This window comes from Sturnira hondurensis, unplaced genomic scaffold, assembly GCF_014824575.4.
Source record: "Sturnira hondurensis isolate 20B ecotype Veracruz unplaced genomic scaffold, ASM1482457v3 Scaffold0010812, whole genome shotgun sequence".
NCBI classification, from domain to species: Eukaryota; Metazoa; Chordata; class Mammalia; order Chiroptera; family Phyllostomidae; genus Sturnira; species Sturnira hondurensis.
The window spans coordinates 978,018-994,465 of NW_028083443.1; the positions used below are offsets into that span (position 1 = coordinate 978,018).

Here is a 16,448-nt window from a genome sequence, read left to right on the forward strand (position 1 = left end):
ATTTATTTATTGAATGAGTGAAAAACTGTTAAAATCTTTGAATAACTCAACATGGTGTAAAGACTTCCAAAAAGTACTACTGAACATGTTTGCATTAGAAAAGAAGTTATTTTTTTTTCTGATTGACAGTTGCTATATATAAAGTTTTAGCTTTATATGAATTTAAAAAAGACATACTTTTCTGATCCTGTATAGCTTCATTACATTAAAGCTGCATAGCAAGTTATATTTATTATATGGTGGACATATGGGAAGGAATGTTAAAATGATTACATACCACTTCTGCATACGCTTGACCTTTCAAGCTGCCTATCAATTGAAAATATTTTTAGCGCTTAGCAATACTGACAGCCCTTTCTCTGGCTGACTGTTGGGAAATGTAGCAAATCATTGACACCAATTAACCTCTGACATTTTCCTCTAAATTATGCTGTGTTATTGTCAGTGGGGTGAAGGGAATTGATTTCTATTTCCCGGACCCTTGGTTCTACGCAGCCAATCATGCTTATGTAGTGGTATTTAAGATGAAAAGGAAGCTGTGCTAAGTTCTGCTAAGTTTTAGGTTTGCCTTGAAAAAATTCAAAGATGTTTTATACAAACTGCTGTTTGCTGTGCCACTAATTTACTCAAAAACAGGAGAGAGCAGAAGTACTTTCGGGACAGATGGTCAGCAAGTATCCAGGGGATTGGTGGCCAATTGCTTCTCACCTTCACCTTGGTGGCTATGAGTGTAGCAGAAAGAAGGGCTGTCGGGCTTCTGAAATTTAAAGTTTATTTGGTAAAGGCTCAGAAGCTGATGCATATGATACCAGGTCCAAGCTGGGCCGAGAGAATGAAAGGAAGTAAATCTGTAAAGGGATGAATACATGCTTTGGTCAACCTTTGATTAAAAGTAAAAAGCAAGCAGTGTGACTTCTAAAAAAAATAGCATTAATCCAGACTCACTCTCTTTTTATTTATTGCTGGTTGTCTGTTTTGCAGATGTTAAGTGCTCAACATTGTGAAGAATTTTTGTGTTTACTATGAAAACCATTTTTGTAGCTGAATGATAGAAGGGTTAGTAAATGCTCATAAGTTCTGAATTCAGTTAGATTTGGGTTAAAGTTCTGGCCCTGTAGTTTCTCATGGGTGACCTTGGGTATACTATTTAACTTATGAGTTTTGTTTTCTACATCTGTAGAAAGGGGATAAAAATACATACCTTCCAGGATCACTGGCAACAGTAGAAGTAATGTATGTAAAACAACTCTCCTTATACATTCGTTATTTTTAAGCTCTGATATTTTGATCATTTATGTTTATTTTTTCTTTGTAAAATAGCTCTTACCAACAAAAGCATAGAAAGAATAATCACCAATAAACACCTGTGTAGTTGTCATGGAACTTGAAGAATACAAAACAGTAAGAACATGTCTGAAGTGTCCTGTATTCCTGCCCTGACGGCTCATTCTTCCCACTAACCTCAGGCCTGATTTTGGGGTCGATGATTATTATTCTTTTCTAAAAATAGCTTTATCACATATGGATAAATCCATAAACAATATGCTGCTTTTGTAAGTTTACTGAAGCTTTGTAAAAAATAATCAAACATATGCAGTAACTTTTTGTAGTTGCTTTAAAGAATTAACTGAGGTAATTCTCCTCTACTTTCAATTTGGTGATTAAAAGGCTTTCTAATGCTGAACAAACTTTCATGTTTTAATACAAACTCGACTGGTTCATGATATATATGTATTGTTGGATTTGATTTGCTCATATTTTGTCTGGAATTTTAAAAAATATTACTGGCTGAGGCTGACCCACACATTTTCTTTCTTACACAGTTCTTGTCTGTTTTCAAAGCCAAGGTTTCATTAGCCTCTTTGAGTGTACAGAGTGCTTCCTTTTTTCATTTCTCTAAAATTGTAATTGGATTTTTTTCATTGAGGTTTGTTAGACTTTAGCTGTAACATGATATGTTTTTATTTGTGTGGGATATTTGATTACTGATTAAATTGCTTTAATAAATATAGGGCTTGTCAGGTGAGTAATGTTTCTGGAGACATTTTTGTAATATTTTCTATTAGTCCATTTTATCTAAGCTTTCATTTTTATTTTTATACAATTATTATTTTCTTATGTTTAACCTGATAAATTTGCAACTCTATTTACATTCTTAAACATTGTTTATTTGACAGTCTTATTTTCTTTTATGATATTTAAACCAGTATATATATATGGCTTTGTTGTAACTATCTTTGCATTTTGTTTTCTGTTTTCATTCATTTTGGCCCTTGTTTTTCTTTCCTTCTAGTCTGAGTTCATTCTGTCTTCTTACTCTAATTTTTGAAGTTAGATATTTAGTTTATTAATTTCCAGCATTTCTCATGTTCTATTGCAAGTATTTAAGAATATGAATGTTCCTTTAAATACCATCCGCAAGCTTTACATGCAATATATTTTTTTTGCTTTTATTTTGTAGGGATTTTTAAATGTTTGTGTTAGTTTTTTAATCACAGATTATTGAAAAATATGATTTTATTTTTCCAAATGTAGGTGGTATTGAGGTTGTGTTTTTCTTGTTGACTTCTAACTTAACTACATTGAGGTCAGAAAACATAGTCTTCACGTATATAATTTTTGGAATGTTTCTGAAAATTGGTGTGTGACACATGAAATTTTCCTTAAACCTATATATATGATGAAAACTCATTTCTTCCATTTTTAAGTGCAATGTTCTACATACATGCTTTGAATTCAGGTTGTTAATTTTTTAAAGTGAGCTTTACTATTTTTTAGCCTGCTTAATCTATTAATGAAGTTTGTAAAAAAATTTTCACTTTCAAAGTAGACTTGTTAGCTTTTAGTTTGTTCATTGTTTGCTTAGTATTTTGTGAAGGTAGGTTTTTACATATGTACCATTTAGAATTGTTATATCTTTCTGGAAGATAAAGTTTTATTAATATGTAGTGACTCCTTTAATCTCAAGCTTTACATGTTTTTCTTATATCTACTTTGCCTGATTTTAATATAGTTCTACTAGCTTTTGTGTGACTGGTATGGGCTGACATGTATTTTCAAGATGTTTGTTCTCAAAATCCTTGTGTGTTTTAGGTTTTAGGTTGGCACTTGCATATAGCTTTTGACTTGACAGTCTCTATATTTTAACTTAAGAGTTTAATTCATTTATAGTGATTTGGATAACTTTTGAGCTGTAATTACTATATTTATTGGATTGATTTTTTAAAATAGTTAATGCTTTTCTGTATTTCTCTTTTACCCCTTTTTTCCTGAAACAATTGTAATTTTACCTTTACTTATTCCTTTTCTCCACTCACCCAACACTAGTTTGAATATTACTTTATTTTCAGTGTTTTGTACAAATCTTAACATGTACTTTAAATAGCTGCACTGAGAGCTACTATGCAATTTACCCTTTAAAATATGCAATGTTTTTTCATATATTCACAAAGGTACGCAACCATCACCATAATCAATTAAAAGCCATTTTATTAGTCCCTGCAAGAAACCTCATATCCATTAGCAGTCACTTTCAGCTTTTCCCCAGCCTCACTAGCAGTAGGCAGCAATGAATCTATTTTCTTTCTTTATACATTTGTCTACTCTGGAAAAGTAAATGCAACAAATGAAACCACATGATTTTTAAAAAAACTGGCTTCTTTTATTCAGTATAATATTGCAAGCTTCATCCATGCTGTGGCATCATTAGTGCATCCTGCCATTTTACGGCAGAATGACATCCCATTCCATGGTTACACAATATTCTGTTTGTCCATTCACCAGGTGCTGGGCATTCGGGCTGTTTCCATTTTTAGCTATCATGAGCAATGCTGCCCTGAGCATTCATGTCCAACTGTGGACTTGTGTTTTTATTTCTCATGGATATATACTTGAGAGGAATCGTAAGCATCTATCGTAATTCTATACGGAGCATTTTAAAAACTGCCCAACTTCCTTGCTGTTGAGCATTTTCTAAAGGCTAATGATGTTAAACATATTTTCCTGTGCTTACTGGCTATTTATTAGACATTGAAGCCACGTCTAATCAGATACGTTGCCCATCTTTAAATTGAGTAGTGTCTTTTTATCAGTGAGTCATAAGAGTTCTTTATATATTCTGGATTTAAACCCTTTTTTCAGATATATATATTTGCAAATATTTTCTCCTAAAATATCAGCTGTCTTTTCACTCCCCTGATGGTATCTTTTAATGCACAGTTTTATTTTTAGGAAGTAAAGTTTATCTAACTTCTCTTTTGGAACATTGAGGTGTCTAATAGTAGTCGGATTAGAATCTTGAAATTGAGAATCTTATACAAATCTCTTTTCTTCAAGACACAGTGTTAATAGCAATCAATGCAAATCAGTGTTTCAGACTCTCTGTGTCTTAATAGTGTGCAATCTACCTACACAGAAAAATATGTGCAATTAAAATGCTGAATAAGATTTACAGTTATTGAAGCTTTTCATACTGGCTTCAGAAGCCTTGAAGCTATTCATTAAAATCCTTCCTGCCACCACCAACCTTAATTAATATTTTATTTATATCTAATTTGGGACCTGCTGGAACCTTTTTTAGAGGAGTTCCCCCCAATTTAAAAATGCCCACTTTGTAGCTTTTTAATTGTAAAGGGATGGGATATCAGATTTACATTGCTAAAAAGCTTGCATCAGTCTTTCTTTAAATTTTATGGTTTTGATTAAAATAAAAAGAAAACTAGATGATTTTATTTATTTTTATTTTTATTTTTTTAAACACTTTATTTATTTATCTTTAGAGGGGAAGGGAAGGAGAGAGGAAGGAAACATCAATGTATGGTTGCTTCTCGTGCATCCCCTGCAGGGAACTGGCCCCTACCAGAAACTGGCCTGCAACCCAAGCATGTGCCCTGACTGGGAATCGAACAGTGATGGTCTGGTTCGCAGGCCTGCGCTCAGATGATTTTATTTTTACTTTTTAAAATCTTCTAAATTTATTTTGGAAAGCCTATCAAGATGCTCAAGTGTAAGAGTAGTCAAGGAAAACGAGTCAGAGAAGAAAAGTTTTTGATCCAGAGAGATCATTATTATCTAAGTACACCTTGGGGTATTTTTGGAGAGCTAGAAAGAGTAGGTTCATGAGATAGTTCTGTAGAGCATAAAAGTAAATATTTCCTTTTTTTCCCCCTGTAGGGACTTTAAAATTAAAAGCTTCCCATGGCTAGGTTAGCTTTTAGGAAGAGAGCCAGGCATGTGCTAATCCTGAGTCAACAGAATGTAGGATGACTCTCTGATCACTGTCAAGTGTAACCGACAGTCATAGGATCCTGCAGTTCCACTCCAGCACAGCTGGCTATGTAGATTTTGGTGCCATGGACACAAATAGAACACCGTTCCCTCTAAGCTCAATTAGTAGAGCAAAAAGAAAGAGTTACCTAAAAATCTCCAACTTTAATATGCTGTGATAAGCATCGGAGAATCTCTTCCCAGTCTACTAGACAGAATCTTACATAAAGTAAGGTAACCATGGGAGTGACATCCCACCACATGTGAAATATTTTATTGATTAGAAACAAGTTATAGGTTCTGCTTGCACTCAACCAGAGAGGATTATACAAAGGCATGGCTCACTGCCATGTGTCCACCGCAGTTGGGAATTTAGTTTTTAGCTTTCTAGGCTCAGCAATACAAACACTGGAAGAGATGTTGAGAGAGCTAATCTATTGCACCTCCGTGATTATGTTTCAGAATAGGCAAATACATGAGTGTGGCTGGAGCCTGGTATCCTGGGAGTGGTTCACTACAGATAAAACTGGAGAGGTAGATAGGAACTGAGTTATTAAGGGTTTGGAATGGTATGATAGGGGTGAGGAGAATTCACTTGCCTTCAACAGCAGAGCCTGTGAAATCTTAAAGCGAGGGTATGATATAATCAAATCTGAATTTTAGAAAGATTGGAACAAACCTAAATTCAAATTTAAACTTAAATTTAAGTTTAAAGAAAGTATATTAATAAATTTTTATTGCCATGTTAATAAATTGCCACAAAATTAGTAGCTTAAAAATACACATTTGTTAGCACACAACTTTGTAGGTCAGAAGTCTAAGAGGGCTCCCTGGATGGGTTTTCTGCAAGGGACAAAATAAAGATATTGGTGAACCTGGATTATATAGAGGTTTTAGGGAAGAATGCACCCCCAAATTTCAGGCGGTTGTTTGGATTCAGTACCTTGTGGTTGTAGGGCTGTGGTCTCAATTTCCTTGTTGCTGTCAGTAGGGGGCCTCTCTCAGTGTCTGGAAGTCAATGTCTGGACCTTCCATAGGGTCCTTTTCATCTCAGCAATAAAGAATCTTCCTTGTGTCAAATCCTTTTCATGCATTGAATCTCTCTGGGAAATCCTCTTTGTCTGTAAAGGGATCATGTGGTCAAATTGGGCCCACTCAAATAATCTCTCTCTTAAGTTTAACAAATAAGTAACCTTAAATACCTCTGTAAGATCCTTTTCATATATGTGATAACATGACAACTGGAGCGACAGCTCATCATATTTATAGGTTCTGCACACAAGGGAGGAGATCTATAGGGATGAGCGTCTTTGGGGACATTCTTAGAATTCTGCTTTCCACAGATAGAAGGTGAGGAAGGATGTAGGTTGCTCACCAATTACAGTTGCCTCTACCCACCGGAGTCTTAAATAACAGGCAGGTTACTTGATGGTCCTTTGTGGTTCGTGTATCAGAGTATAATAATATTTGAAGGTGACTTTCACTTGGGATTTCGAGAAGACAATACCACAAAAGAAGTTGCTGCACATGTCTGAGCTTGGGCTACGTAGTATGCAACTTTCTACAAAAGTACGGGGTATATTTCTCTAACAGTTTCTACTTTGATATGACTAACTAGTTGGTGACTACCTCTAATCTGTGAGTGGAGGAAAAGAGCCTTACTCTGTCCCTGGGCTGTGAGTCCCCATCACTGCTCTGTTCCTCCCTTCAGCTCCTTGTTCAGGAGGGCTAGCTATTTGTTTCTGGCCCTCATTACCAATCAGGGCCTTCACTTCTGCATTTGCCCCAAAGAACGTTTAACCACTCAATCTCACGGATCCCTTTGCTGCATCCGATATACTTACAAAGTGATAGCGGCCTCTTAATTTCTTAAAAACCAAAAAACTAAAAAGCCCTCCTCAAAAAAAGCGACATCCTATAACTCAATAGGAAAGGTTTAGGAAGTCTTTGCTTTTAAACTAAAGAACATGGGCTATATCTGAAAATACGTACCATGAGGAGAAATGAACCAGACAATTGAGACAAAAGGTAGATAGAGAAATGATTTCAAACATATATTATATATGTAATTTTTAATTTCTAGAAGTCTGTTTTCTTTCCAATTTGCTTTTTATCCTGGATGGTCTCTTTTTCTATACCTGTCTTTGTACACAAGCTCTAAAACTTGTTTCCTTTATTTATTTTTTGGGTTGGCCAAAAAGTTCACTTAGCTTTTTCTGTACAATGGCTCTTACAGTGCTCATTTGTCTTTAACTTCATGCGAAACAATTTTCTTAGATTGTATTGTGACAGCTGTCATATTAGCATGCATTAAAAAAACTTATCAAAATGGGTGAATTTTTGTGCAGCCATTTTAATATTGAAGATGGAAGAAAATATGCCACATTTCAGCATATTATTTATGTTTTATTATTTCAAGAAAGGTAAAAGTGCAACTGAAACACAAAATTTGCACAGTGTATAGAAAAGGTGCTATGACTGATCGAACATGTCAAAAGTGGTTTGCTAAGTTTCTTGTACTATTGACATTTTGGCTAAATTATTTTTGGCTGTCTTATGCATGGGAAGATGTTTAGCAGCACCCCTGACCTCTACATACTAGAAGACAATAGGAGATAGCTGACATACTCAGAATATCCAAATCAATAAAGATATTGGTGAAAATGAAAAATGTTTGGTCAACCCATACTGCATAAGGGCGCTTCTGCAGACCTTGGAAATTGGTCCACTGTTTCTGTCAGCTGATGCATGGCTTGCAGCAGCCAGGAACTCATTCCTTCTGTGGGCCTGACTCAAGGAAGTTTGGTATTTTTTAAAAAAGATTTTTGTGTATTTTTTAGAGAGAGGTGAAGGGAAGGAGAAAGAGAGAAACATCAACGTGTGGTTGCCCCTCATGTGCCCCCAACTGGAGTCCTGGCCTGCAACCCAGGCATGTGTCCTGACTGGGAATTGAACCCGCAGTGCTTTGGTTTGCAGGCCCATGCTCAATCCACTGAGCCACACCAGCCAGGGCAGTTTTGTTTAAATTGTATATGCTTTTGCTGTTACAGATGGCCACCAACCTGTACCTGCAGTTGTCTTCTTTGAGGATACTGGCTCAGTAGAGGCAAACCAATGTCACTATTTTACCTTCATGTCCTCCATGCAGACCCGAACTCATTTTTCTTTTCTTTCTGGAGGGGACGGGACAGGAGTCCTTGGAGACTCCACTCATGTCTGGTGAAAGCAGCGGGGAGGACTTTTTCTTACCTCACTGGTCAAGATTTCATTTAATTTGTGATAGTATCAAATATGTTTTTCTGGTTGCAACAATTTAATTTTTTTAACTTACTGTATGCCATTGATTCTGGCAGAACTGGTGATTACTGAGGGAATGTTGGTCAAGCCTTTGAGGTTGGTGGTGCTACAAGAAATAAAAGAAAGCTGAATGTATATTTTATTTTTTAATAAGAAATAGGGTAGTAGCACAGAACAACAACATTTTGTGTTTATTAATAGCACAAAGCTCTGGTTTATGGTGAATTACATACCTAGAAAAATTTTATTGAAAATAATTATGTTGACTGCTTTTTTGTAAGAACAATGCTATATAATGAATAGTATTTCAGTATATCAGATTTGATATTTTAAAATGTTCATCAATGATCAACTTATATGCACCTAACATAGTAAGACCAGAATGGGACATCCCCTCTTTTGAGGTTGTCTGAATACCTTCTACAGCCTTAAAGTAATCGTATACAAGTCCATCTCCCTAACAAATTTGCCTCCAAGGACGTGGAAATGCATTTCACTAGTGTCTCTATCCTCGATACTGTTGCATCTCTCAGCCACAATGCCTGACATACGATAGTCACTCAATAATTGATAAGTAAAAAACCAAAGAAATATCTGGTTAGAAAATTTTTCTGAAAAAATAGGGTGTATGATTAAAAAATGAGGAAATGTACTAATACTGAGACATACTTTTCTTAAATAAGAAATAATCCTTGCCCTGGCTGGCGTAGCTCAGTGGATTGAGCGCGGGCCTGCGAACCAGACGATCGCGGTTCGATTCCCAGCCAGGGCAGATGCCTAGGTTGCAGGCCGGTTCTTTGCAGGCCAACTACCAGAAGGGGATGCACAAAAGGCAACCATACATTGATGTTTCTCTCCCTCTCTCCTTCCCCTCTAAAGATATATAAATAAATAAAATCTTTAAAAAAAAAAAGAAATAATCCTTATCTTCAGTCACTATAGTTCTGAGGATGAATGTAAAAAAATGAATTTCAAAGAGAATATTGAATCGTAAGGAAACATAAATGTTCTTAGGGAGAAGTAGAAAAAAATTTAAATTTCAACTAGAGTTATACGAATAAACGATTCAACAAATAAAAATAGAAAAAAGAAGTCGATGTGATTTTGATATTCTTTCTTTTTTTTTTTTAAAGATTTCATTTATTTATTTATTTATCTTTAGAGGGGAAGGAGAGGGAGAGAAACATCAATGTATGGTTGCCTTTCGTACGTCCCCTGCTGGGAGTTGGCCTGCAGGGAACCGGCCTGCAACCCAGGCATGTGCCCTGACTGGGAATCGAACCGCGATCCTCTGGTTCACAGGCCCGTGCTCAATCCACTGAGCTACACCAGCCAGGGCTTGATATTCTTTCTTAACATGTATTTTGGTTGTGTTGCCATGGTCAGCAGAGAGAACACAAAGAGCTGAGTGTAAAATATTGGTTGTGAAACTTCAATCATATTTCAGAAATTAAAATTTTTGTTTTTATAATTACTATGGACCTGTGAAACATTTTTAAAATTCCTGGACTGTTCACAGTCTCACTATTTTCTGGTTTTGTGTCAGTGGAAAAGCCTCTCAAATTTTCCACTGCGAGGAACATTTACCCAATTGCTGTCAATCTTTGGCGTATTTGCTCCTCATTTACAGCCTGCACACACTCAAGCATGCAATCCGAACGCCCAAGTCCGCCTTTTGTGTATTTTCAGGACATTCGTTCTGCATAAAGAATCTAATTTCAGAGACTCTCTTGGTAGTGTGGAATAATGATATCCTGGGGTGGGGAAAAGTGGTCTTGCTTTTGAAGAAACACCAGTTGTTAGGCAGGTATATAGCTGCTGTGACAATTAAGGAACTAGAACAACAGCAAAATTATTAATTTTTCCTCTTCTTAAACCATTAAAAATAGAGTTCTTGACGTGTTCTTTAAATGGTAGGTTTTTTGTACCTTGTACCAAATTCACCTATTTTAATTTGGATGCAAGTTCTAAAACTCTTAAAGATTCTTTCTCTGAAGAGAGTAATCTGGTTCATTTTATTTCCTGTGTCAAGTACTCTGTATCAAGTACTCTGCTTAATAGATCATCTTGTTCAAGTTTGAATTCTCCTTTGTGTGTCTTTAAAGGCTTTTGCCACTTATATCTTTTCAGTTCATTGAATCCAAGAGTTGGAGGGAATGTATAGATCATACAGTCTGGATTCCCAGGAAATGTAGACTGCTGTTATCACAATTCTGAGAAATTCTGCTTTACGCAGTAAAAATACCCTTCATCCTTAACTGATTCTGTGAAACAGCCATATTAATAATTAAAAATTATGTCTAAGCTTCAACTAAAACCTGCTGTTATCTAACTTCTAGTTATGCTTTGTAGTCTGATGCTGTTAGTTAACTTCTTTGACAGCTTTATAATCATTTACTTTTACTCATTCCCAAACACTGTTCATATATTGTTGGTTCTACTGCTGTTCAATTCTCACAAAATAGTATAAACCAAAGTGATATATCAGCTGTAAGGTAATTTTTGAATGGAAGTTATTATTCATCTTCATTATTAATACAGGATAAGGGACAGTCCTCTTTAATCTCTAGACTTACTTTTTTTATGAGCTTTTGGTCTTTCTGTTCTTCATTCTCTTAGTTATTAGGGACAGATGAGCAGTTTGTACTTTGCTATTAGTCCACTTGATTAAAGGACTTTCTTATTGGTAGTAGATAAAAAGCCTTAACCAAGTAATTAGGGTTTTAGTTTTTAAAAAAAATCTAAGGTATATTTATATAAATATAAGCATAATACTAGCAAATGGCAGTTGTTTTTTCCCCTGATTTTATTTTTTCCAATGTACTTTGTACTTATTTTTCATCCAAAAATAAGACGGAGAAGAAAGATTGGGGCAAAAATCACTCCATTTCTAATTCTGAAAAACAATTTGTTATGTAGTTTTGTCTCCATTTTACAGACGAAACTGGACTGACTTTTAAAGGAGGTAGTAAACATGCCTGAGTTACATCTCTAATAGGCAGCCTTTAAGGAAAGTCTTTACAGACAGGAGGAGGCACAGCAATGCATCCTGGGAGCCTCTGACGCCTGGCAAACGCGAGGAGCTAACACACGCAGGGCTACGATTTGAATGGCCCCGGGGAGAGGAGCAAACGTAGGGTTAGGTAGAAAGAAACATTCAAGATTATAAAGCTATAAAAACTAAACGAGGAATTATTTCAAAAGATTGCAGAAAGGGAAAGGAAGGGGAACAGGTAGAAGAGTAGCTCCTTGGATGCTGGGCTCCATGAAACAGCTTAGTTAAAAGAGAATATAATGAAAGCAACACTCAATAAATAGTAATGATGCATTAATAAATGGTAAAACTAGTAAATACATAAAATGCTTAATATCTGTGTCTTTTTTACAATTTAAAAGTGTATTTCTCATGTGTCACTTTATTTATTGTTACTTCATTCATTGAATCAAACCAAAGGAACACGAGAACTTAACGTGGATGAAGCAAACTGAGATACTTCATGTGTGATTCTTTTTTTTTTTATTATAAATGTTCCATCCGTTTTGCTTATACTATCAGAACTGAAGTTACTGACTGTCATTTCCCTAAAACAGGGAAATTAGTCTAAAACACGTACTGGTGCTTTTCAAAACATAGCAATTTTAGAGGGTGGTAGCAGCAGGCACTTGGTATCTTTTGAAAACCTTCAGGCTGTAGGAAAACGTGTGACCAGGTGTGTTATGATTATCCATTGTGGATTTTTATCAGCACCTGTACCAATTTAGGTGATGATACAGCAAGATCCAAGGGTGAGTGACAAGCAGTGAGCATCATAAGAAATGATAAGTAGTACCAATCCTTATGATGGCCATTGTCAAAGACAATGTTAGGTGTTCAAAAAGGTATCTAAATACTTCCCATTAAGTACAGAAGTGGCCATCCAGATATCCCATATTTGTTGCATATTTTTCAAAAAGTGCCAAAGCCTACTTTTGCATTTTGGCTTTGTCTTACGTGTATCAGCTGTTAAGAAGCAAGCGACATGCGTTTTTAACCAGTCCTTTGGCCAGATGATGAGTGATGTTGTGTCAAAGTCAGTAGCCAACCCCGTGTGTGACTAAGGGCCCACGTGTAATTTGGTGTGTATCTAAGTGTTCAGTGCTCCAATTTTACTGGAAAAGCTGTGAAATGCAGTTTTTCTGCCATACCACATTTCTTTCATCTTCCTTTCAAGGGAAATATTTTTTTTGTCAATTACCATTGAATAAGGCTAGGGCTGATTTGTAGATTTTTATGCAATGTCAAAAGTCAACTTGCTTTTTTCAAGCTATTTTAACTATGGAGCTATTGTCACCACTTAAAGAATATTATGTTTTACTCCTAAGCAAGGGTGAAGAATCTGACTGTCATGTGCAAGGCTCAAGACGATGCTTAGGACAGAACATGCAGAATAAAAATAGTGTCCTTCCATACCCAGGTAATACAAAGCGGATTGTCGTCCTCACTTTACATGATGAAAACAGTCCCTTTACAGTAAGTTTCCTGAAAGGGAGAACCAATAGGAATTAACTCTTCTGGTAACATATTATGTGCACTGGCCAGTGTGTTTCTGGCGATTAAACATACTCCTGTGAATCAGGTTAATTCACTTGCTGTGTGTTCATTTGCGGCATCCCTCTTTTGGGTCTTGGGGACCCTCTGTGACCTTGTGGGGCTCTCCATGGTCCACTCTGCTGAGAGCCTCACTTGAAACTCTGCTGGTATCCACCCCACTGATAGCCAGAATAGTCCCAGGGAGCACTGAACTGAGACTCTACGCAACTGCTGTTTGCAGCGTTAGAGAATGAAAGGTGGTAACCATCACGTCCTCCTCTGAATCCACTGGCAGGGCCCCTGTATTCATTCATCAAGCCTCTAGTACCACGAGAGCACCCACAAGACACACCACGACTGTTGTAATAGGGTGACTGCTCCAAGGAAATCCAGTGTGCTGCTGCGGAGGCTGCTGGTGGTTACAGTCATTTGATGGGGCTGGTCCCGGGAACCGTGGTAAGTGCCAGCCACTGTACGAAGCTGTTCTTGCCGAAGCTCTGTTTGTTCTACTTGGTGAGGCTGACGGGAAAAGCTCTGGGTATGACTGGCCTGGTACTGACTCTGCTGTTTTAAACTTACTGGTTCATTAACAGGAGGAACTGGGGCATTCATACTGAATACCATTTGTTTGCATGGATTAAAATGGTACTATGTAAATGGTGCATTTACATAGTTTCCACTGCTATGTAAAATTTGCTTGTCCCAGCCTGGAACACTTGGGGCTGAGAAGCAGCAGGAAGGGATGGTGCTGCTGCAGTCTGGTCTGAGGTCAAAGAGATTAGTTCCTGAATCTGGTCAATCGGTTCCTTTTGTGGTTGTTGCTCTGTAGCACAAGATGGGCTGGAACAAGGGTTGAGATGCTGCAAAGCCCTGACTTGTGGATGAAACCAAAGGAACCTGTGTACCTTCTGGTTGTATGGGGCCTTGGGAAAGTTGAACAAATCTAGATTCAGAATGGACTGGAGGGTGAACCAGCTGGGGCACCTCTGCGTTTTGTGCTGGATTCACAGGCTGTGCAAAATACAATGACAGGATCAAGTGTCTGGTTTTCAAAATCTAGCACTGAATCCTGTATGAAATTATAAGGCCCCTGCATTTGTGCCATAAGGTCCTGTACTCACTGTCTTCTCGTAAGGGCATCTGCCTGAGCCACTGGTGTCACAGCGTGGGGCGCTGGTACCGAAGGAGATGCAGCCTGAGGTTGCTGCTGGAGTGAATCCACCACCTCGGCTGTTTCAACTGTCCACTCTCCTACCCGTGCCTTTTCACCACGGCTGAACTGTGTTTCAGCCATAAATTGTCCATTTGCACACTCTGTTGATTCAAGTTCACTTTGTTCAGTGTATTCCTCTGCTGGCTCAGCTTCAGCTACCTGGTCTTCCACAGGAGGGGCCTGCCCAGGCTGCCTCTTCTTCCTCACCTAGCCCCTTCTGGTGGTTGTGAGTGCTGGCCAACTAGTTTGACTGGAAAAGCACTGGACAATTTCCTTTAGAGCTTTACAGGCTGTTCCACATGCAGATTTTTCTTTGCCTTCCTGCAAGTCCCAGAGGTGAATGGGGGATTATTCATACTGCTCATTCAACTTCAAGCTCATGTCCCATTCAGGGTCTGCTAACTTGTACAACAAGGATAATGTGTACGATCATCCAATGAGGATAATTCCTCTTCAGATAATATTGGCAGGCCATTCCAGCCTTGTTTCTGGTCAGTTTGCACTCTGCTGCGGTTCAGCCGCAGCAGTGTCCAGGGCTTGCTGAAAGGTGGCTAAGGCGTGGGCAATGGGTAACAGACGACAACACGCCTCAAAGGACAGTGAAGCTCCGTTCTGTTTATTGCAAGTACAAGCAGGTTTTTATATTTTCATTTTTGGTAGTGATTGACATTTACAGGTGTATAGCATAACCAGTTAAGCAGAAAAATTCGATACAAAGGTAACCAAGAAAAGTATGAAAGTTCCCATAGTTTCAGTTATGTTAAACAAAAGTTGTTTTGACCAGGAGAACCATTAATCAGACAATTAGAAATAGCTCTAGTGCAGAGTTTGAATGTTTTGTTGTTTATTAAAGGTCTTAGAATTTGACATGGGGCAAAAGGTACGCTAGACCGAGCAGAGGTTAGGAAATTCATTATAAGCCTTTGTGATGTCTAACTTAGCTATCTATCTTTCTATCTAAAATGTTTCTTTATGTACTATGGACCCTAACTCGTTGGTAATCGTTTCTACGTGCTCAGTTTGTAGTAGCTAACCAGCTTCTTCTATTTCTTTGCCTGTCTAATTCTAATTGATGTATATTCCTATTCAAGGTGAAGGGGGGGCTGTTACTCCAACAACTTTTAGAAATTCAGGGGCTATTTCATTAGAGGGGATTTTTCCGTCCTTTCAGGCAGTTCCGTGGGGAATACTAATGTTTTCCCCTGAACTGTCCCTTCCTCTTGGGTGATTTTCACAGAAATAAGTAAGTACAGTACAATGCCTATATTCAATAGCAAGAGTAAAATAATGAAAATAAAACAGCCAATTGTTAACCCATTTTGGATGCCACGTTCTCTTCCCTGGAGACGAATTCCTTGACCTCGAGTCCTCCACGCCCGGACCTTGTCAGACAGCCTGGTCGGAAGAGGACGTGGCAGCAGTCCTTCATCTCCCAATCTGTCCAACACGTGCTGCAGCTCAAGTGCATCTTGGAAACGTTTTTGTGCAGCTTCTTCTCTCATGAGCGGCTCCCATTGTGCTGATTTCTTTCTCGTTTTCTGAATATCTTGTCTCAAGGCCATGAAACTCCTCCGTAATTGTTTCGCACACTCCACGTTATTTGTGTTTTCCTGGTATTTAGACACGGCATCCAGTTGATCTTGATTAAGCCTTTCACCTTCGTTCACTCGCTCCTGGTCATCATCGGGCTTGCCCTTTTCCTGCTCCAGGATCCAAAGTTTCTTGTTGATCACCCCAAGAATCTGTTCCAAGGCCTTGGTCTGGACAGCACTGGTGCCAGTGGCGGGGTGCTGAGTGCAGTGGCCCGGCCCCTGTCTCACCCCCGGCGGAACCGGTGGGGGTGGCGGTCTAGACTACTTGCTGCCATTTCTGCTGTGGCTGGTGGCCAAGGGCATCTTGTGTGTGTAGAGGCCACTGGAGATCCCAATGGGTGGCTGAATGCATGAGGGTGGTGGTGCATTCCCAGCAGCCTCATAAGCTCCTGGGTGCAGGCTTGGCCCTGTCCTTGCTGCACCGAGAGCCACTGCTAGTGAGGCGGAGAGCCTTGAGCGAAGAGACTTAGCCAGCCTCATGTGTGATTCTTGTTACAGAGATTCGGCTTCC

At 38.2% G+C, this 16,448-nt stretch overlaps 1 pseudogene; it reads right to left on the bottom strand.

Moving 5' to 3' along the window:
• Positions 1-13,179: 13,179 nt before the first annotated feature.
• On the bottom strand, positions 13,180-16,240 carry LOC118996099 (caprin-1-like; annotated as a pseudogene).
• Positions 16,241-16,448: the final 208 nt, after the last annotated feature.